Source organism: Lolium rigidum, chromosome 7 (assembly GCF_022539505.1).
Source record: "Lolium rigidum isolate FL_2022 chromosome 7, APGP_CSIRO_Lrig_0.1, whole genome shotgun sequence".
Taxonomy (NCBI): Eukaryota; Viridiplantae; Streptophyta; class Magnoliopsida; order Poales; family Poaceae; genus Lolium; species Lolium rigidum.
Window position 1 is genome coordinate 317246153 of NC_061514.1, and position 15202 is coordinate 317261354.

The following is a 15202-nucleotide window of genomic DNA, read 5'->3' on the forward strand; positions in this document are numbered from 1 at the left end:
GCTAGTGTGTGTTGACAATGTTGTCAAAATATTATGTACCACATGCTAAAAATAGATACTATGTAAACAAGAGACGTATCGCAACTCGCAAGGCTTATTCAGGTCTTCAGAGAGAATAAATGTGCATTATTGTATTGGTCATAACTCTCTTTTTTTTGCGAGAAAAAAATAAACTTTACTAAGCAGGAAGGGTTACAAGACGATCATGGTCTAGCACATGAAGGACATCTTCAGGCCCAGAACCTAACCACGTAACTGTACGGCGTTTTGCCCTTGCAAAATTTGCCAGGCAGCGGCTAACCCTAACCTGTGATCGCTCCACTTTCACAAACTTACACAATCTATCACAACTAGACAAGTTATTTATATCAGAAATCAAATGTAGAAGGGCGGATCTGTCTTGCGTCGACGAACTTACAACTTCCACAAGCTGAGGACAATCAGTTTCAACTATAATAGGCAATTGACTGAACTGAAGTGAAAGTTCTAAACATTCCATGCATGCGTGTAGCTCAGCTTCTAAAGGAAATACACAATCATCCAGAAACCGACATGCGGTAAATATCAACCTTCCTTGTATGGATCCATTCGAATTCTGAAGATATTCATGTTCTGGTACACACATGATTGCATGTTACAATCCTAACTCTAATTATACAGTAGACCTAACTGACATATATTTGAATAGAACCACGATCACTTTCTTTGGAAAGAGGGCAAATCCGCGAGAGTGGAATCTTAACACTTACATATAGGGCAATAACAGTAAAAAAATATCTCACCATGAACAGTCTGAAATTTAGGTATTGTCTTGATGGTGGATGTATTGATGTTGCTAAGGCTGAGATATTGTAGCAGAATTTTTACTTCTTAGTTTTGTTTTTCTCTTTTTTATTAGTAGGCTAGGGTCATGCCAAATCTATGTAGGTAACAAAAACGTGTCTGGATTATGTGATTATGCTACTATTTTTCTGCTTTTCTTATTGTCATCTGGTTAGACATTGAGCTTATTTCATATCAAAACATCGCATTTTGCGTTCAAAAGGTAATATAATATGTTATCGTGAGGGGATTATGAGGCAATTTTTTCAAGTTTTACTCATTAGAAAATTAGCCCCCCGTCTTTCTCCAATCCTGGGTCCGCCACTGCTTTTTTATACTAGTAAGTTTGCACGTGCAACGCACGTCTACACAATCTGCGTTCATCACACATGACAATCTCGACATGAAGCAATGGCTCGTGCTTGTTCATTTCTTTGATTTTCCAATGTGCCTTTTAAGCGGCTGTCAAGTCAAAAGAAAAGTGATTCTTGTTCGTAGATTCTTGATAAAGAAATTAACAGGATCTTGCTCAATGATGCTCTAAATATGAAGGTTACATATATGCCACTCCATTGTAACATGCAACAATCTTTATAAATATCTAGAAAAAGGCGGTTCGTATTCAAATCAATATATACGCCGATATAGGTTTGATTTGTGATTTCCAGTAAATGGCATCATTTTAGTTTCTTACATCGCAGCAGATTAAATCTTAGATAGATATATGACCAACTGCTTCATATAGAAATGCATCCTTTTCTGAATTACCACAACATGCATGATGCACACATCCATTTTATGACAGCCAATTACTTTCTAAGAACTCAAATATGTATGTGAACAAACGAAATATTTTATCTCAAAACAAACGGTGCTATCTACAATTTGCAAATATCATATATTTACTCGCATATCATTCACATACAGTTTTTGGACTGACCTATCAAATTTGTTTATAGTAATTGATCACGTGTTTGTAATGCTTCCGAGAAACACATGATAAACCTATATGGACAATTCTTATTCAAATTGGTCACACAAGACATGAATGGTCTTGAGCTGATATGAACACTTGCTTCTGTAATGCTTCTGAGTAAAATAATTTTGGACTGATTTGAGTAGACTTTTGAGAACAGAGGCCGGAATACTCCGCCATTCGTTGCCATATCCATTAAGCTAAACAGGAGGTCATAAGTGGCATAAAAACATCAAAGATTGACTGTCATTTCACACAACACTTTGATGTATCTTGGGTAAATTATTACCACTATCCTACGCTTGCAAGGGATAAGATTCATGGTAAATGAACATATACAATCTCAGGGCATCGAAAAATAAACAACTTCCTATACTGCACGTTAAAAGGTAAGAGAAAAAACCTATGACAATTAATCATGCAGAGTAGATGATATCAGTAATCACTTTTCAAACCTCAATGGCACAGATAAAATTAGGTGAGATACTTTATGTTCACTGCATATCCAATACTCTCAAAGTTGAAGTTGAAATGACCAACTGAAATAGAGAAATAAGGCACGGAAAACCAAATCTGATCCCGGGTGCATATGCACCCGGCATGTATAAAACATATTTCCAAACCGTAAAAAATTTAGGAAACAAATTTAGCATGTAGACGGACATGTTCTATGTGTGCACGGAAATTTTCACATAAAACCAACATTTTTTGTACCCTGTGTAAAAAAGACAAATAATGCCTCGAAAAATAGACTATTTTAGCACCTAAGATTTGTCTTTTTTGCACAAGGCATGAAACATATCGGTTTTTGTTGAAACAACTTTGTAAGCATGTAACATGTCAAGGTATACACAAGGAATTTTTATTTATATTTTTCTAACATTTTTAAATATATTTAATATGCATTTCAAATAAAGGGTGCATATGCACCTGGGTGTAGAAACACCCTGTCCAGGCAGGCATAACTATTATATAAAAACCTTAGACTCAAATTTATGCTGAAATAGAATGATACTATAAGTCTGAAACTTGAATCAATATATACATAATCAAGCCTCAAATTATGCACATGGGGCAGTTAAGTAGAAGATATGCGTGAAAGACAAGTAGCAGACTCGAAGACACCCCCCCTCCCCACACACACATATGTCAACAGTAGCACCGGTTTTCTCCTCGCGTCCGCACTCTCCTTCCGTGTCTTGTGCGTGCCATCATCAACTGCCACGAGTATCTGCCCTCACACTACCAACGCTAAAAAGAACATGAAGGTGTGTCCAATTAAACGAAACAAGTTGGTGAGATCGCTAGTCTGAGAAATGCAGTAGTAATCGAGAAAGTTAAACAAACCGAGTATTTCTCTGGTGGTATTCTTCCACGTAATCTAAGAGCCAACTTTTCTTCAAATCTGTTATTGTCTTCAGAAAGCTGGTAGAATATGAATTAAATAATGATAGAAAATGTTAGTCAAAACCGAATGGTACATCCAGCCAGCAGGCAAAATTTAGGCAACAACAATTACATAATAGCGGAGGTTGGGCGGATTTTAGTTTCTCAGGTAGTGCACATGGAAGGGAAACCGAAAATAAAAACACATTACATAATTACCTATAACATGCAGGTGTAATCCAAGCTTATCCTTGTCATTAGCAATTCTCTGAAAATGTGAAGTTTCTTAGGATGTTCTACCTAGTCAGTTGACAATAGAAACCAGACTGCAAATTATGATTTTAAAAGGAACAATCGCAGATTAAACATACAATATATACACTCGCCGAGGCTTAAATCTGCAGTTGGATCACACTTGTCATGGGAAACCTAATGCCTCAGTGTATAAAAGAACAATCTACCAATCTCTGGAATGGGCATCAACTAAATGAAAATCTCCAGATATCAGTTGCATGGAGTCTTTATCTGCTGAACCAGGGCTGCAGTGTTAAGGTAACCAGTAACATCATCTGACTCATATCATCAACTTGCATAATCTGAATAAATATGATCAGACCTGTACCAAAGACAACATCACATGCTAAGAAATCTAATATGACCGTGTTTGCCATCTCCGATTCAAAGGTACACATTCATACTCTCCTATACATGTGCGCTTTGTAGGACCGCAACAGCCGCCTCCGGCACTCATTCTTGCATGCCCCATAGAGGCGTAGACAACCTAGCATATTGAGAGCCTGAGACAGTAAAAAGGAAATGATTGCGAGGAAAATGTAAGGATTACTCCATTGTGAGGTGCAGGAGGATATTCTCATGGCGGCCCGTCCTAGAGGCTGACGTGCGCAAAGAAGATCACACAGACCCGACAGTAAAATAAACATCTGCCAGGTACCTCCTCCCTTCCAGATTACACTAAAAAATAAACAGGAGGTACAAGAAATCATGTTACATCAAGATAGTGTTAAAAAAATTAATACTTAAACTATTCAGCTTTGTGTTGTTGTTTTCTTAGAAGGTTGGTTTAGCCCGCTGATATGAGGCGATGTACAATTTAGCTCGAGGTCACTGCTATCTTCCAAACAGTACAAACCGAAACATGATCAAATGAAGCAGGACTGCAGGAGCTTTTCATGGAAGCATATCAAACTGCAACTTTTCATGGTTAAACAATATAGTATTAAGAAATTACCAGTTTAAAAGTTCGAACTGGTGAAGAAAAGGGAATGAGTTGAGAAGCATATCAGGCTGCAGTTTTTATTAAAGCGCACGCCTAGACTGATCTTTGTGGAATCATCTTAGCGGTATGTCCTACAATAGCTCCGCTGGCTCAAGATCACACAATAAATAGGGACAACAACACATGAGAGGATGGAGGAACACGTACCCATAGCAAAATCAACCCACTCCAGAACACTTCGCTGCCATGGCCGATGAACCCCTCTCTTGACTCCCTCATCCTCCCCGTAGCCCTGGAGAAGATCGAGCGAGAAAATTTGGACTGTGAAGGTGATAGACCACCACTTCTTCTCAATTGTCACTGCTAGCTAACCAATCATCTCCTTCCCAAGTCTATCACTTTTCCTTCTCCAACGAACATAAGGATGGTCTGCAATTTTTTTTTTGTTTCTTCAGCCATTTTATCAAACAAGTTGTGTGCATAAGCCTAGAGCAAAAGGAGGCAAAAAAATGTTTGCATCTAAACTCCGGTTGCTGCAACACAAGGAGAAAAGCAAGCAAGAGGAGGAAGGAACTGGCTAACAGACGTGAGGATTTACTGGTCTAACAGACGACCGGGGTGGGGAGCTAGAAACCTGGGGATCGCGAGAAATTTAGGAAGAATTGACCTGGCTGCTGCTCACCCGTGAGGCACATCCAACGCGAGTTCGGTCGCGAGAGGTGACGACATGAGTTAAGTCTCCGCCTCTGCTGCCTCCGGCTGGGTGGCACCGCAGAGGAGGCACATACGGCGGCATGGAGGATGCCTGTGGGCGCTGCGGGAGAGGCCAATTTAGGGGAACCGTTTCCGTGTTGTTCCATAATTTAGGGAATGCGATTTTTTTCTTCAGATATTGGCGTGTGGAGATGGTGCTGCGGAATTAGTGGGTGGGGAGAATAGATCATCGTGCGCCCTGTGATGTGAGTTGCTGGACGGTCGAGATTCAATTCTCCACCGGCACTTCGTGCCTTTATAAGTAGTAGAGATTTAGGGAATGCGATTTTTTTCTTCAGATATTGGCGTGTGGAGATGGTGCTGCGGAATTAGTGGGTGGGGAGAATAGATCATCGTGCGCCCTGTGATGTGAGTTGCTGGACGGTCGAGATTCAATTCTCCACCGGCACTTCGTGCCTTTATAAGTAGTAGAGATGTGCATCCGTAATATTAGGGCATTGTGTTATTGGAGAGGCTGTGTGTAATTGTATCTTTTAATATTAATATATATTTTTTATCGAAAAATAAAGTCTTATCACCACTACTATTAAAAGAGCGAGAGGCTCCGATCCAAATCATCCGGACCGTCAAACACCTGTATCGTACGATCCCAATTGATTTCGTGTTTAACCGAGCGGAACACCCATCGGACAGCGCCTAATTCAGTTTTTCCTAATCCCCTCGCACGACGCCACCGCGTCCGCCATGCACGCCCACACGCACACAACTGCCGCCCCTCTCACGTCGCGCACACCGCGCCCCTCGTGGACCCACTGCCCCCGGCGATTTGGCCGACGCCGCACTACAGGCAGCAGGGCCGCGCGCCGCCGACGCAGTGCGCTGTCGACTCCGCCGTTGCACTGGATGGCCTGCCTTCGCACCACAAGCTGACGCCGACGCCTCCTCTGCACCTGCCAGCCGCCGCCGTCCTCAATTGATCCCGCCCACCACCGTGAGCGAGCCCGCCTCACACTGGATCAACCTACGCACCGTCGCCGTCCTCTATGGATACCGCCCGCCGCCATGAGTGAATGCGCGCGCCTGCTCTGCACCACCGTTTGGCTGGCCGGTCATCCCAAGATGGACTACAGGATCCCGCAGGGCGGCAGAGCTAACGATGTACACCCGCACAAGAATTGGACGCTGCAAAATCAAGGTTTGTTTTTAGATTTCATTACCAACTATTTTTCTGATGTGTCTTGATCATTATTCCTTGGACCATGTAGTCGAGAATGAGTTGATTTACCATGTTGCATCTTCGTAGGGTCCAAGCATCACTTGCTACGACGCTTTTTTTTTACTTGTGTAAGAGAATACCTTGGGATTAGGATAAAATGCTCTGGTTCAATATTTCTCCTTCGTTCACTAGATCAAGAAATGAAGTTTTCTAGCAGCATTTTATGTATAATGTGTCCTGTAAAGTAGCCTATCTAAGCTTGATTCATAAATATAGGACTGTCTGTGATAATGTCTAAAAATACCTCTTGATTTTCTTTGCTATATATAAATATATATATATGACTGCTGTTTAGCGGATTTAAACACCACTGGAATTATAAGTACACAAGGCAGAAATTCATCTTCAGTATTCTTCACTACGCAAGGCAGAAGTATAAATATCCATACTGTGTGGGAGCTTTCAACATTCAGTACAGACGAAAGAGGATACATGAATAATTGTGGTTCCTCTTCCTTTGTATTTTTGTTATGACACTTACAAAATCCAATAGAGATTGGCTTGTCATAAAAATTTCTTCTTCAGCAAAGATTTTAGCATAATGAATACTTACAGTTCCTTCAGCAATTTTTATGTCTGAACTAGGCTACGTTTATGTTACTGAAGCTGAACATTTTAGCTCGAAGCGATCCTTGTATTTCTTTTGTTCATAATCATGTAGAAGTTGAGCATGTTATCGCAACAAGATTTCAACGCTACCGGCAAAGATTGAGGTGACCTCGCATTACTTCTTTCATTTTATTTTGTTTGCTTGACATGCATGTGTTTTTTTCAGGATGAAAAACTGTCGATACCGGAGTTGCAATCAAGACATCAAGTTGTCATTGCAGTAGGATCTGTACAAAAGAAGAAAAAATGCATCAAATCTATGATATTTTGGACTACATCAAAGGATAACTGTGTGACATTGATTACTACCCAGAAAGGAGGCTCGGCAAATCCAATTTTATTGTTGAAAATGGCGAGTATAGAAAACAAGGTAAGATAATAAGATGGGAGGTAAATATTTATACAAGGATACTCTATATTTTGGCTGTTGGACCACACTTCAAATGCTTTTATATTGAACACGTATGGGAATGAAGGATTCATCCTTTAGTAAATGTTAATTCTAAATGCAAAGTCACAATTATTTAAATTATGTCATGCCTTTGGCTCCTTGCGAGGAATTACAAGACAATGCAGAAGTTTCTGGTATACATACTCTCTCAAGTTGAAGGATATCCTCAAGCTTTTCAGTTGATGATAAAAACTTTCAGCTTGATACAGAGGTTCTTCCATGTATCATGGTTCAAACTCAATATCCTTATATTATGGAGACATGCGTGTTACACAGACTTTGCTCTGTTCTCTTGGCATAAGGCAATGTAAGACTTATTCATGTTGTTCATGTTCTGGTCATGCAAGGCTGGAACACAAAGCTTGATGAACTCCTGCCTCTTGCAGATGGAGTTTTGTTGTTGTTGTTGTTGTGGAAGACCATGTGGCCAGCGGCGCAAGTGTCAGCCAAGCCTCAAATTCAATTCTGAACTAATGTAAGTTCACTGTTAGGATGCAGTAGCATGAGTTCAGATAGTTTATAAGTTCTCAAAATTTTAATGCTCACTCACTATTCTTATCGTATTTCGTATGCCAAGAGGTTCATGCAATCAATTTTTGTCTCTAAATTCTTAAACCTACGTGTGCAATATTTACAGCCTTATATCTTGAATTTCTAACTTTGAATGAAAATAACTCGCAATTTGGATTTGTGCTATGGTTATAGATGATAAGATAAGATCCTTCATTTTTCTGCAAAAGTTTGCTATTGAACTTGCGGCAGCCATGTTGCCGCCGAGGATGTCGTCCTCTCAGGCACTCCGCACCATAAGCTCACAGACATCGGTTATTGCGCATCGTCGTGTTGGACCTCCTTGCACCACTATTGACCTTCTCCAGAAAGATGAATGCAAGAAATTATTGTGATATCTGATGTGGTTGCTTGCTTGTTCTTGAGGAGTTGCATAAAGATGGATACCCTGCTACGATGGTTCTGTTCTTAGCAGATCAAGAAGAAACATAAAGAAGCTACCCACTTAGATGCTAGAATGGATGATGGAATTTTTTAAAACATTTTTCGCTAAATTTCATAAAGGTTGCTACCGGAACTATCAAGCAGCAGTCTTCGCTAGAAACACACATTAGGTCGCAAAACATGGTCGGAACTGCCTTTAATGGCATGAATTGAGAGGTTAACAACTTGAAATTGTCATTTTCAAGCTGTTTATCATTTCGTGTATGACAAATGTATTTGAACTACGCAATTAAGGATATATTATTAATGATTATAATGTATACTTTGGGTACTTGACAAAAGAGCTAAGTTGTTTCATAGGATGCAACAATTTAAAATTTAATGTTCCCAATACGTTTGACTATTTATTAGTTTAGACGTGCATTGCATGTGCAATCTTACTAGTGTGTTTTAAGAGTCCCGTGGGCTCCTTCGGCCCCTCAACAACGAAAAATAGTACTGTAAAGAAAAAAAAAATCGAATTCACGCCCCTCCAGCTCCAGTCCACCACTCCCTCTCCCCCAGCCGCCTGCCGTCGGCGGCGCGAAGCCAGCCAGCTCCTCCCCGTGGTTAGGATCGCCATCTTCGGTGGCCACGGTTCGTTCACAGAAGCTCTTCGTTGGCTGCTCGTATGCTCCTGCTCCTGCTCCTCCTCCAGCCGATTAATACCCTCGTGTCGCCTGCCGCCGGTTAGTGCTCTTCCTTCAGCCCTTGCTTGGGAGGGGGAATCCGAAGAAGACACTAGGAATTCCTGCAGAAACATCAAAAGTATGACGAGTGCCAGTCCGGTGTAGAAGGCGCTTGAAATCAAAGTCCCTTGAAACGCATCTCGTTTTGGACACCGATTTGCTCCACCTAGGCTGCATTCCCTCTGCGTGCTTCATCCAACTTACTAAATACATTTGTCAGTTTAGCCGGAGCTCCAGATCTTTGCAGAGTGACCCTGCTGCTCCCATGGAGTCTTGTGGCGTCGCCAGGATAATGTGCTTAGGTGGTCTAGCTATATACTTTTGCTTCCTATTCTTCAGAGTTCTGCCAAATGTGGTAGGCTTCACCCTCAGTTCACTCAGGAAATTCTGCAGAGATGAACATCTTCATCCACCACCACTGTTCGAGACTGCGGTCCACACATTGCCAGAGCTTCCTTAGGATATCTTGATGTGTATCTTTGCCACCCTTGAAATCCCCGACCTTGTGCGTGCCGGCTCTGTTTGCTCCTCCTGGCGCTCCGCATACACCAGCCTCCGAAGCCTTGGGCCGTACAAACTTGCACAGACGCCATGCCTCCTCTACACTTCTGAATCTGCTGGTGATAGCGTCACTTGCATCTACAGCCTCACTGAAAAGAGATCATACCAATTAACTCATCTGAAGCCACCTATCCACACCAGGTGTTTGATCGGGTCCTCACTTGGCTGGCTGGTTACTGTCGATGAGAGATCCGAGATGCATCTCATCAATCCGATCACGGGTGAACAGATTGCTCTACCTTCGGTGATCACCATCGAGCAGGTGAAGCCCATCTTTGACGAGCATGGTGCTGTCCACAAGTATGAATTGTCGGTGTACAGTGGAATGCGTATTGGTTTGATCCCACCAATGATCTTCGCTCTTGACAAGCTGCGGGACGAACTCCACTACAAGGCGTTTGTGTTTTCTGAAACTTCCAGAGGACGCTACATGGTGGTCCTCATCCATAATCCGCGGCGTCAGCTCTCTTTTGCAAGGGTAGGGAATGATAAGTGGACCTGGCTGCCACCTCATGAACGCTTCGAGGACTGCACTTACAAGGATGGCCTATTGTATGCAGTGACTGTAACCGGAGAACTTTATGCTTTTGATTTTAGTAGTGGACCTGACATCAAGATGGAGATGATTATAAGAACCCCCAATGTGCCACCCTATGGGTATAGGTACATTGTTCAAGCTCCATGGGGCCATCTGCTGCTTATTTGTAGAATCTTCATATAGGACCTGATCCTGGGGCAGCTGTGTTATGGAACACTACGGAATATAAAATATACGAATTTGACTCTTCAGGAAGTAAATTTAAGGAAATCAATTGCTTACGTGACCATGTGTTGTTTCTTGGGCATAATCAGTCGCTTTGTCTCAGTGCTGACGAATATCCGTCACTCAAGTCAAATCATGTCTATTATACTGATGACAATGTTATGTGGACTTTGGGATGGGAGAATGATCATGGTGACATGGGAATACTCAACTTGGATGGTAACTGCAGGGAGGAAATTATGTCTCCTCCTCTTTGGTCGAAACGACCAGCTCCCATATGGATTACACCTGATCTTAGAATCAGGAACTTGGCTTCAGGGACAGCTGAGGAAAAAGGGTTGACGGGTTCAATAAGTCAACAAAGGGATGGTTTGCTAGGTTAACCAAATACTCAAGAGATCACCTGGACTGTGCGTGGGGCGTCGTCATCGCATGCCCCTGGTTTTAGAACACCAGATTGGACCTAGTTTGCTCTGAATAATAGTTACAGTTTTGATCTGTATACATATGGAATTCATTTTATTCTCCGAAAAGGTTAATGTGTCAACGAATACAGACACCTAATTGCTGTATGTTCTTGTTCTTACCATTTTCTGTTGTATTTCTTCTGTAATGCTTGTTAGACAAACAGCAACTTGTATTACCAGGGGGGGCAAAGGCCATAATATATAGTACAAAAGACTTGAGGCACAAGAATAGTAAACCTAGACAAATACGGACTCATAGAGACCTAGACCAATACTAAGACTCCTTAACAATGCTCATGCCAATTTCTTATTCTTGGTTTGTCGGTTCTACACTGAATGACTAAATGAGTTTGTATAACTGTAATGTTTGAGATGATTCATTTAAAAATATATATTCTAGATGTCCATGTTACTCTAATGTAATATTGCTGGTTTTGGAATAACAACACGGAATTGACAAGGTATTTTCTTCTTATAGTTGTGATTTTTTTACATGTTCTAATAGTTGTGTGTTGGAAATATAATAAAGTGATGTTGCTTCTACATGTGAGTTGGCTAATTGGGGATTTAATTTTTTGTAAACGACTCAGGGATTTTATCTGCATTATGTTCTTTCTGTCTTGTGTCTCTTGAAAAGGCTGCATATTTTAAAGTTGCCTGCAGAAGGTGTCGTGTACATGGTAAGTGTGGCATAAGCTTGAGAATGTGCAGTGTTGTTCTTTCAACCCATGTGCGGCTTCGTATGTATATCTTACAGTTAAGATTTATATTACTCTGTAGTTTGCTTATACCGAGCCTATTTATGATTTGGTGTTCTGTGTTTTGACAATAAAAAACTAACAGATGTGTATTATTTTGAAATAAATAAGATGGTTCTTTCATTGAGCTGGGAATGCTTGGCGACGGGATGAGTTCACTGATGGAAACACCTGCTCTTTTTGGGGACTGACATCAAGCTCATGCCATGGATGGCCATTCCGGGTTAATGGTGGGTACGTGTCCATCTGAAAATTGGCGTTCGAAGTGGAGGCGGCAACACAGGTTGGATGTGGTCGGTACTAGTATTGAGCTCTAGGGTAAAATTCTCTTGGTCTGACCTTCTTTGGTTGTGCCTGGCAATGGTGGTGCTTTGCCATCGTTAACTTGATCAAGACATTGCTTGGAGATTACTCAAATCTACTCTCCATGGTGAAAACCTAAGATCTGGTCTTTATTGACTGGATCCGGTGACGAGGGGCGTGTATGCGTCGTTGTCTTCTTGAAGACGTTGCTTTTGGAGAACCTTTATCATGCCCCTGTGTGGCCTAGGATGGTGGTTGATGTCGTCGTTGCACGCCTTTGTTTTATCATGGTACTTTAGTGTTATACTTTTTATTTTTTCTTCTTTTTACACCTTTTGACTTGCTCTTGATATTGAGTTGTTGCAGAGGTTAGATATAATTGATATCATCTTTGTATTAATATATTGCTCTTTATTGAAAAAAAATCTAAAAATGTGGCACATATGTATTTCCTTTGCTACAGTAGGATCATCTCTTTATATTGTGTGTTTTTGTTATGAGGCAATTTATAACCGACGTCCATTATTTTGCAACTACCTAGTTGTTCATTGTTTTGCATTGTTCTTCGTTTTTGTACTACCGATTATTAAAAACCCATGCTGTGTTCAAGGGTTGGTCTATAGTAATGTGTCATGTACAAAGCCATAGCTTCTGCATTTTCATGGTACTTTAGATCCAAATCTTGGGTGTGCAATATGTGTGGTTTTAAGCATGAGGCTTTCCCTATTAATGGCATTGCATTGCTAATCATCTCCTTATGATTTTTGTAGTGCTCAAAGCTGCAGCCTGGCCCCTGTCGAGGTTCGTGGAGATGGAAGCTCTAGCAAGAGGCCGAGAGGAAGGCCAGCGAGGATCGAACTTTTTCACAAAGATGCCCCCCTATCCACTTCTGCAAGGTGCTGATAGCACTTGGGTTAAGGATGCTTCCCATTCCAGACGTCTTCAGACCCATTTGGGACCTTCCCGAAGATAGTCGCCCTCAAGGCCAACACTGATTGCAACAGGTAGATCAGGATGAAGGATGTCAACGGGAAAGCGGTCCTGGATCAAGGATGACCAAGTTTTGCCATTGCTCACAATCTGATGAGCGGGTACTTCCTCACCTTCAAGCTGATCTGTCGAGATGTGTTCAGAGTTGTCATTTTCAACTACTTTTGCGCTGAAGGCCTGAGGTGGTTCAGAAGTGCCAGGATCACGAACCAGCCCTAGCCATGACCGGCGACGGGGAGTAGATGGTTTATGTCAGTTGTTCTGCTGCTAATACTATCTATGTCCATAAAAGGATGTCGCAACTTTGTCTAAATCTAGATGTATCTAGACATGTATAGATACATCTGAATTTATACAAATCGCCGACATCCGTTTATGGACGGAGGGAGTATTGGCGTTCTCTATATTATGAATTGTGAATTGTCGGTGGTTTTCGAACTTCATTTGCAACTTTTTAAATACTATGGTTTGTGTTTTAAGTACTATGTCGTTTTTTTTTTTGTTCATTTCAGATGTTGTTTACTAGTTGAGCGGTAACATCACCACTCGAAGAAGAGGTTAGCAAGCAGAGTAGCCGTTTTGCATATAACCTAACATAATTTTTTTTATTGAGGGATTTTTTTTTTTTGAAACGGAGGCAAAAGCTTTGCCCCATCCATTCATTAAGAAGAAGGTGCCCGGTTTTTAGGAGAAAACCGGGCAAAAACCAACAACAGCAGTGCCAGAGCACACCCATAACCACACACACTCCGCCAGAAGGGCACACCCAGCCATCCTGGCTACCCACAAAAGCTAAGAAGCTCAAGTCGGCCTATGCCAAACAGATGGCTCATCGAGGAGAGACCGGTAGCTCCGCTTCTGACGACGAGCCTCGGAGAGGAGATGCGCAAGACAAGCGTCGAATAGGACCTTCACCGGACCGCCCCTCGAAGGTCATCGTACACCGCCCGAGGGTGGCTTTGACTTCACAGCAAGGAGAGACCACCACGAAGACATTCGAACACGCCGGAACGGAGCCGACTAACATGACCTTGCCGCAACCAAACCTTGGTCACCACCATCATCGTTGCCTCTCAAGCCTCCACCCGGAACACCCGCATCTGCGGTTGACGTCCTGCCAACCCAGATGCTCTGTGTGTCGAGGCCGTCGGAGGGCGCGAAAGGGATCACCAACCTCAAGACGACGCCCTCAAGAGGGGACACGACGAAGAATCGACGCCGTCGTCCGATCCCGCGGGATCTAGGCTTTCACCCGAAGATGTGAACCCGAGGCAGCGAAGGTCGTAGAGCTCCACGACCGCCCCCCAAGAAGGACGGCGACATCCGCAGACGCCGCGCGGTCAGGCTTTCGCCCGGAGCAAACGAACCACCACACCCTCACGCGACCGGACATCGAGACGAAGACCGAAAACGCTGCCAGCCCGCACTCCGCAGACACACCTCATGTGCAGAAGCGGCGCCACCGCCGCACACAAGCCACCACCTCCACCAGACCAAGGAGCTCCGCGAGCTCCGCTGCCACCACCCGCACCACGCGGGGCTGAAGAGCCGAGTCGCACCATTACTGCCGATCAAGCTCGCCGAGAAGAGCTCCGCGGGCGCCGCCAACCGCCACGGAGAGGGAGCTTCGACGGACGCCAACACAGGGGTCCAAGACCGAGCCGTCGGCCGCAGCAGTGCGAGCTCCCCGGTCCAGCCGCTATGCCGCCCTCGCAGCCACATCGGCCGCCATGCCGCCGGCCACCACGCTGGCAGCCAGAGCCACCCATCCCGAGGCCGCCGCCCCGGCGTCCACCTGCCCAAGCAGCAGCTCAAGCCGTTGCAGTTGCGCCAGCCTCGCAGCCCAACACCTCACCCCTGCAGCCGCTGAGCCCCGCCGCCGCCTGCGCAGCCGAGCCACGCCGTCGGGAAGCATGGCTACCGCCGCCATGAAACCCGGGGCCGCCGCCCCGGCGTCCGCAAGCCTGCCACCAGGAACGCGCCGCCACGCCGCCCACGCGGCCGCAGCGGCCGACTGCAGCACGGCCAGGTCCCAGCCATCCGAGGCCGCCGCCCCGGCCTCCGTCTCTCCCGCGCGAGCCACGGGCAGAGGATCCCCGCCCGCCTTTGGGGACAGGGCCCGCCGCCACCGCGGCAAGGGCCGGCGGCAGCGGCGGCGCGGGTCAGCGCTGGTGGAGGTGCGGACCGGCGGCGCTGCGTTCCCCCGT

At 44.0% G+C, this 15202-nt stretch overlaps 1 pseudogene; it reads left to right on the plus strand.

Moving 5' to 3' along the window:
* The first annotated feature begins 9418 nt into the window (after positions 1–9418).
* LOC124673210 lies at positions 9419–14865 on the plus strand (annotated as a pseudogene).
* The last annotated feature ends 337 nt before the right edge of the window (positions 14866–15202 follow it).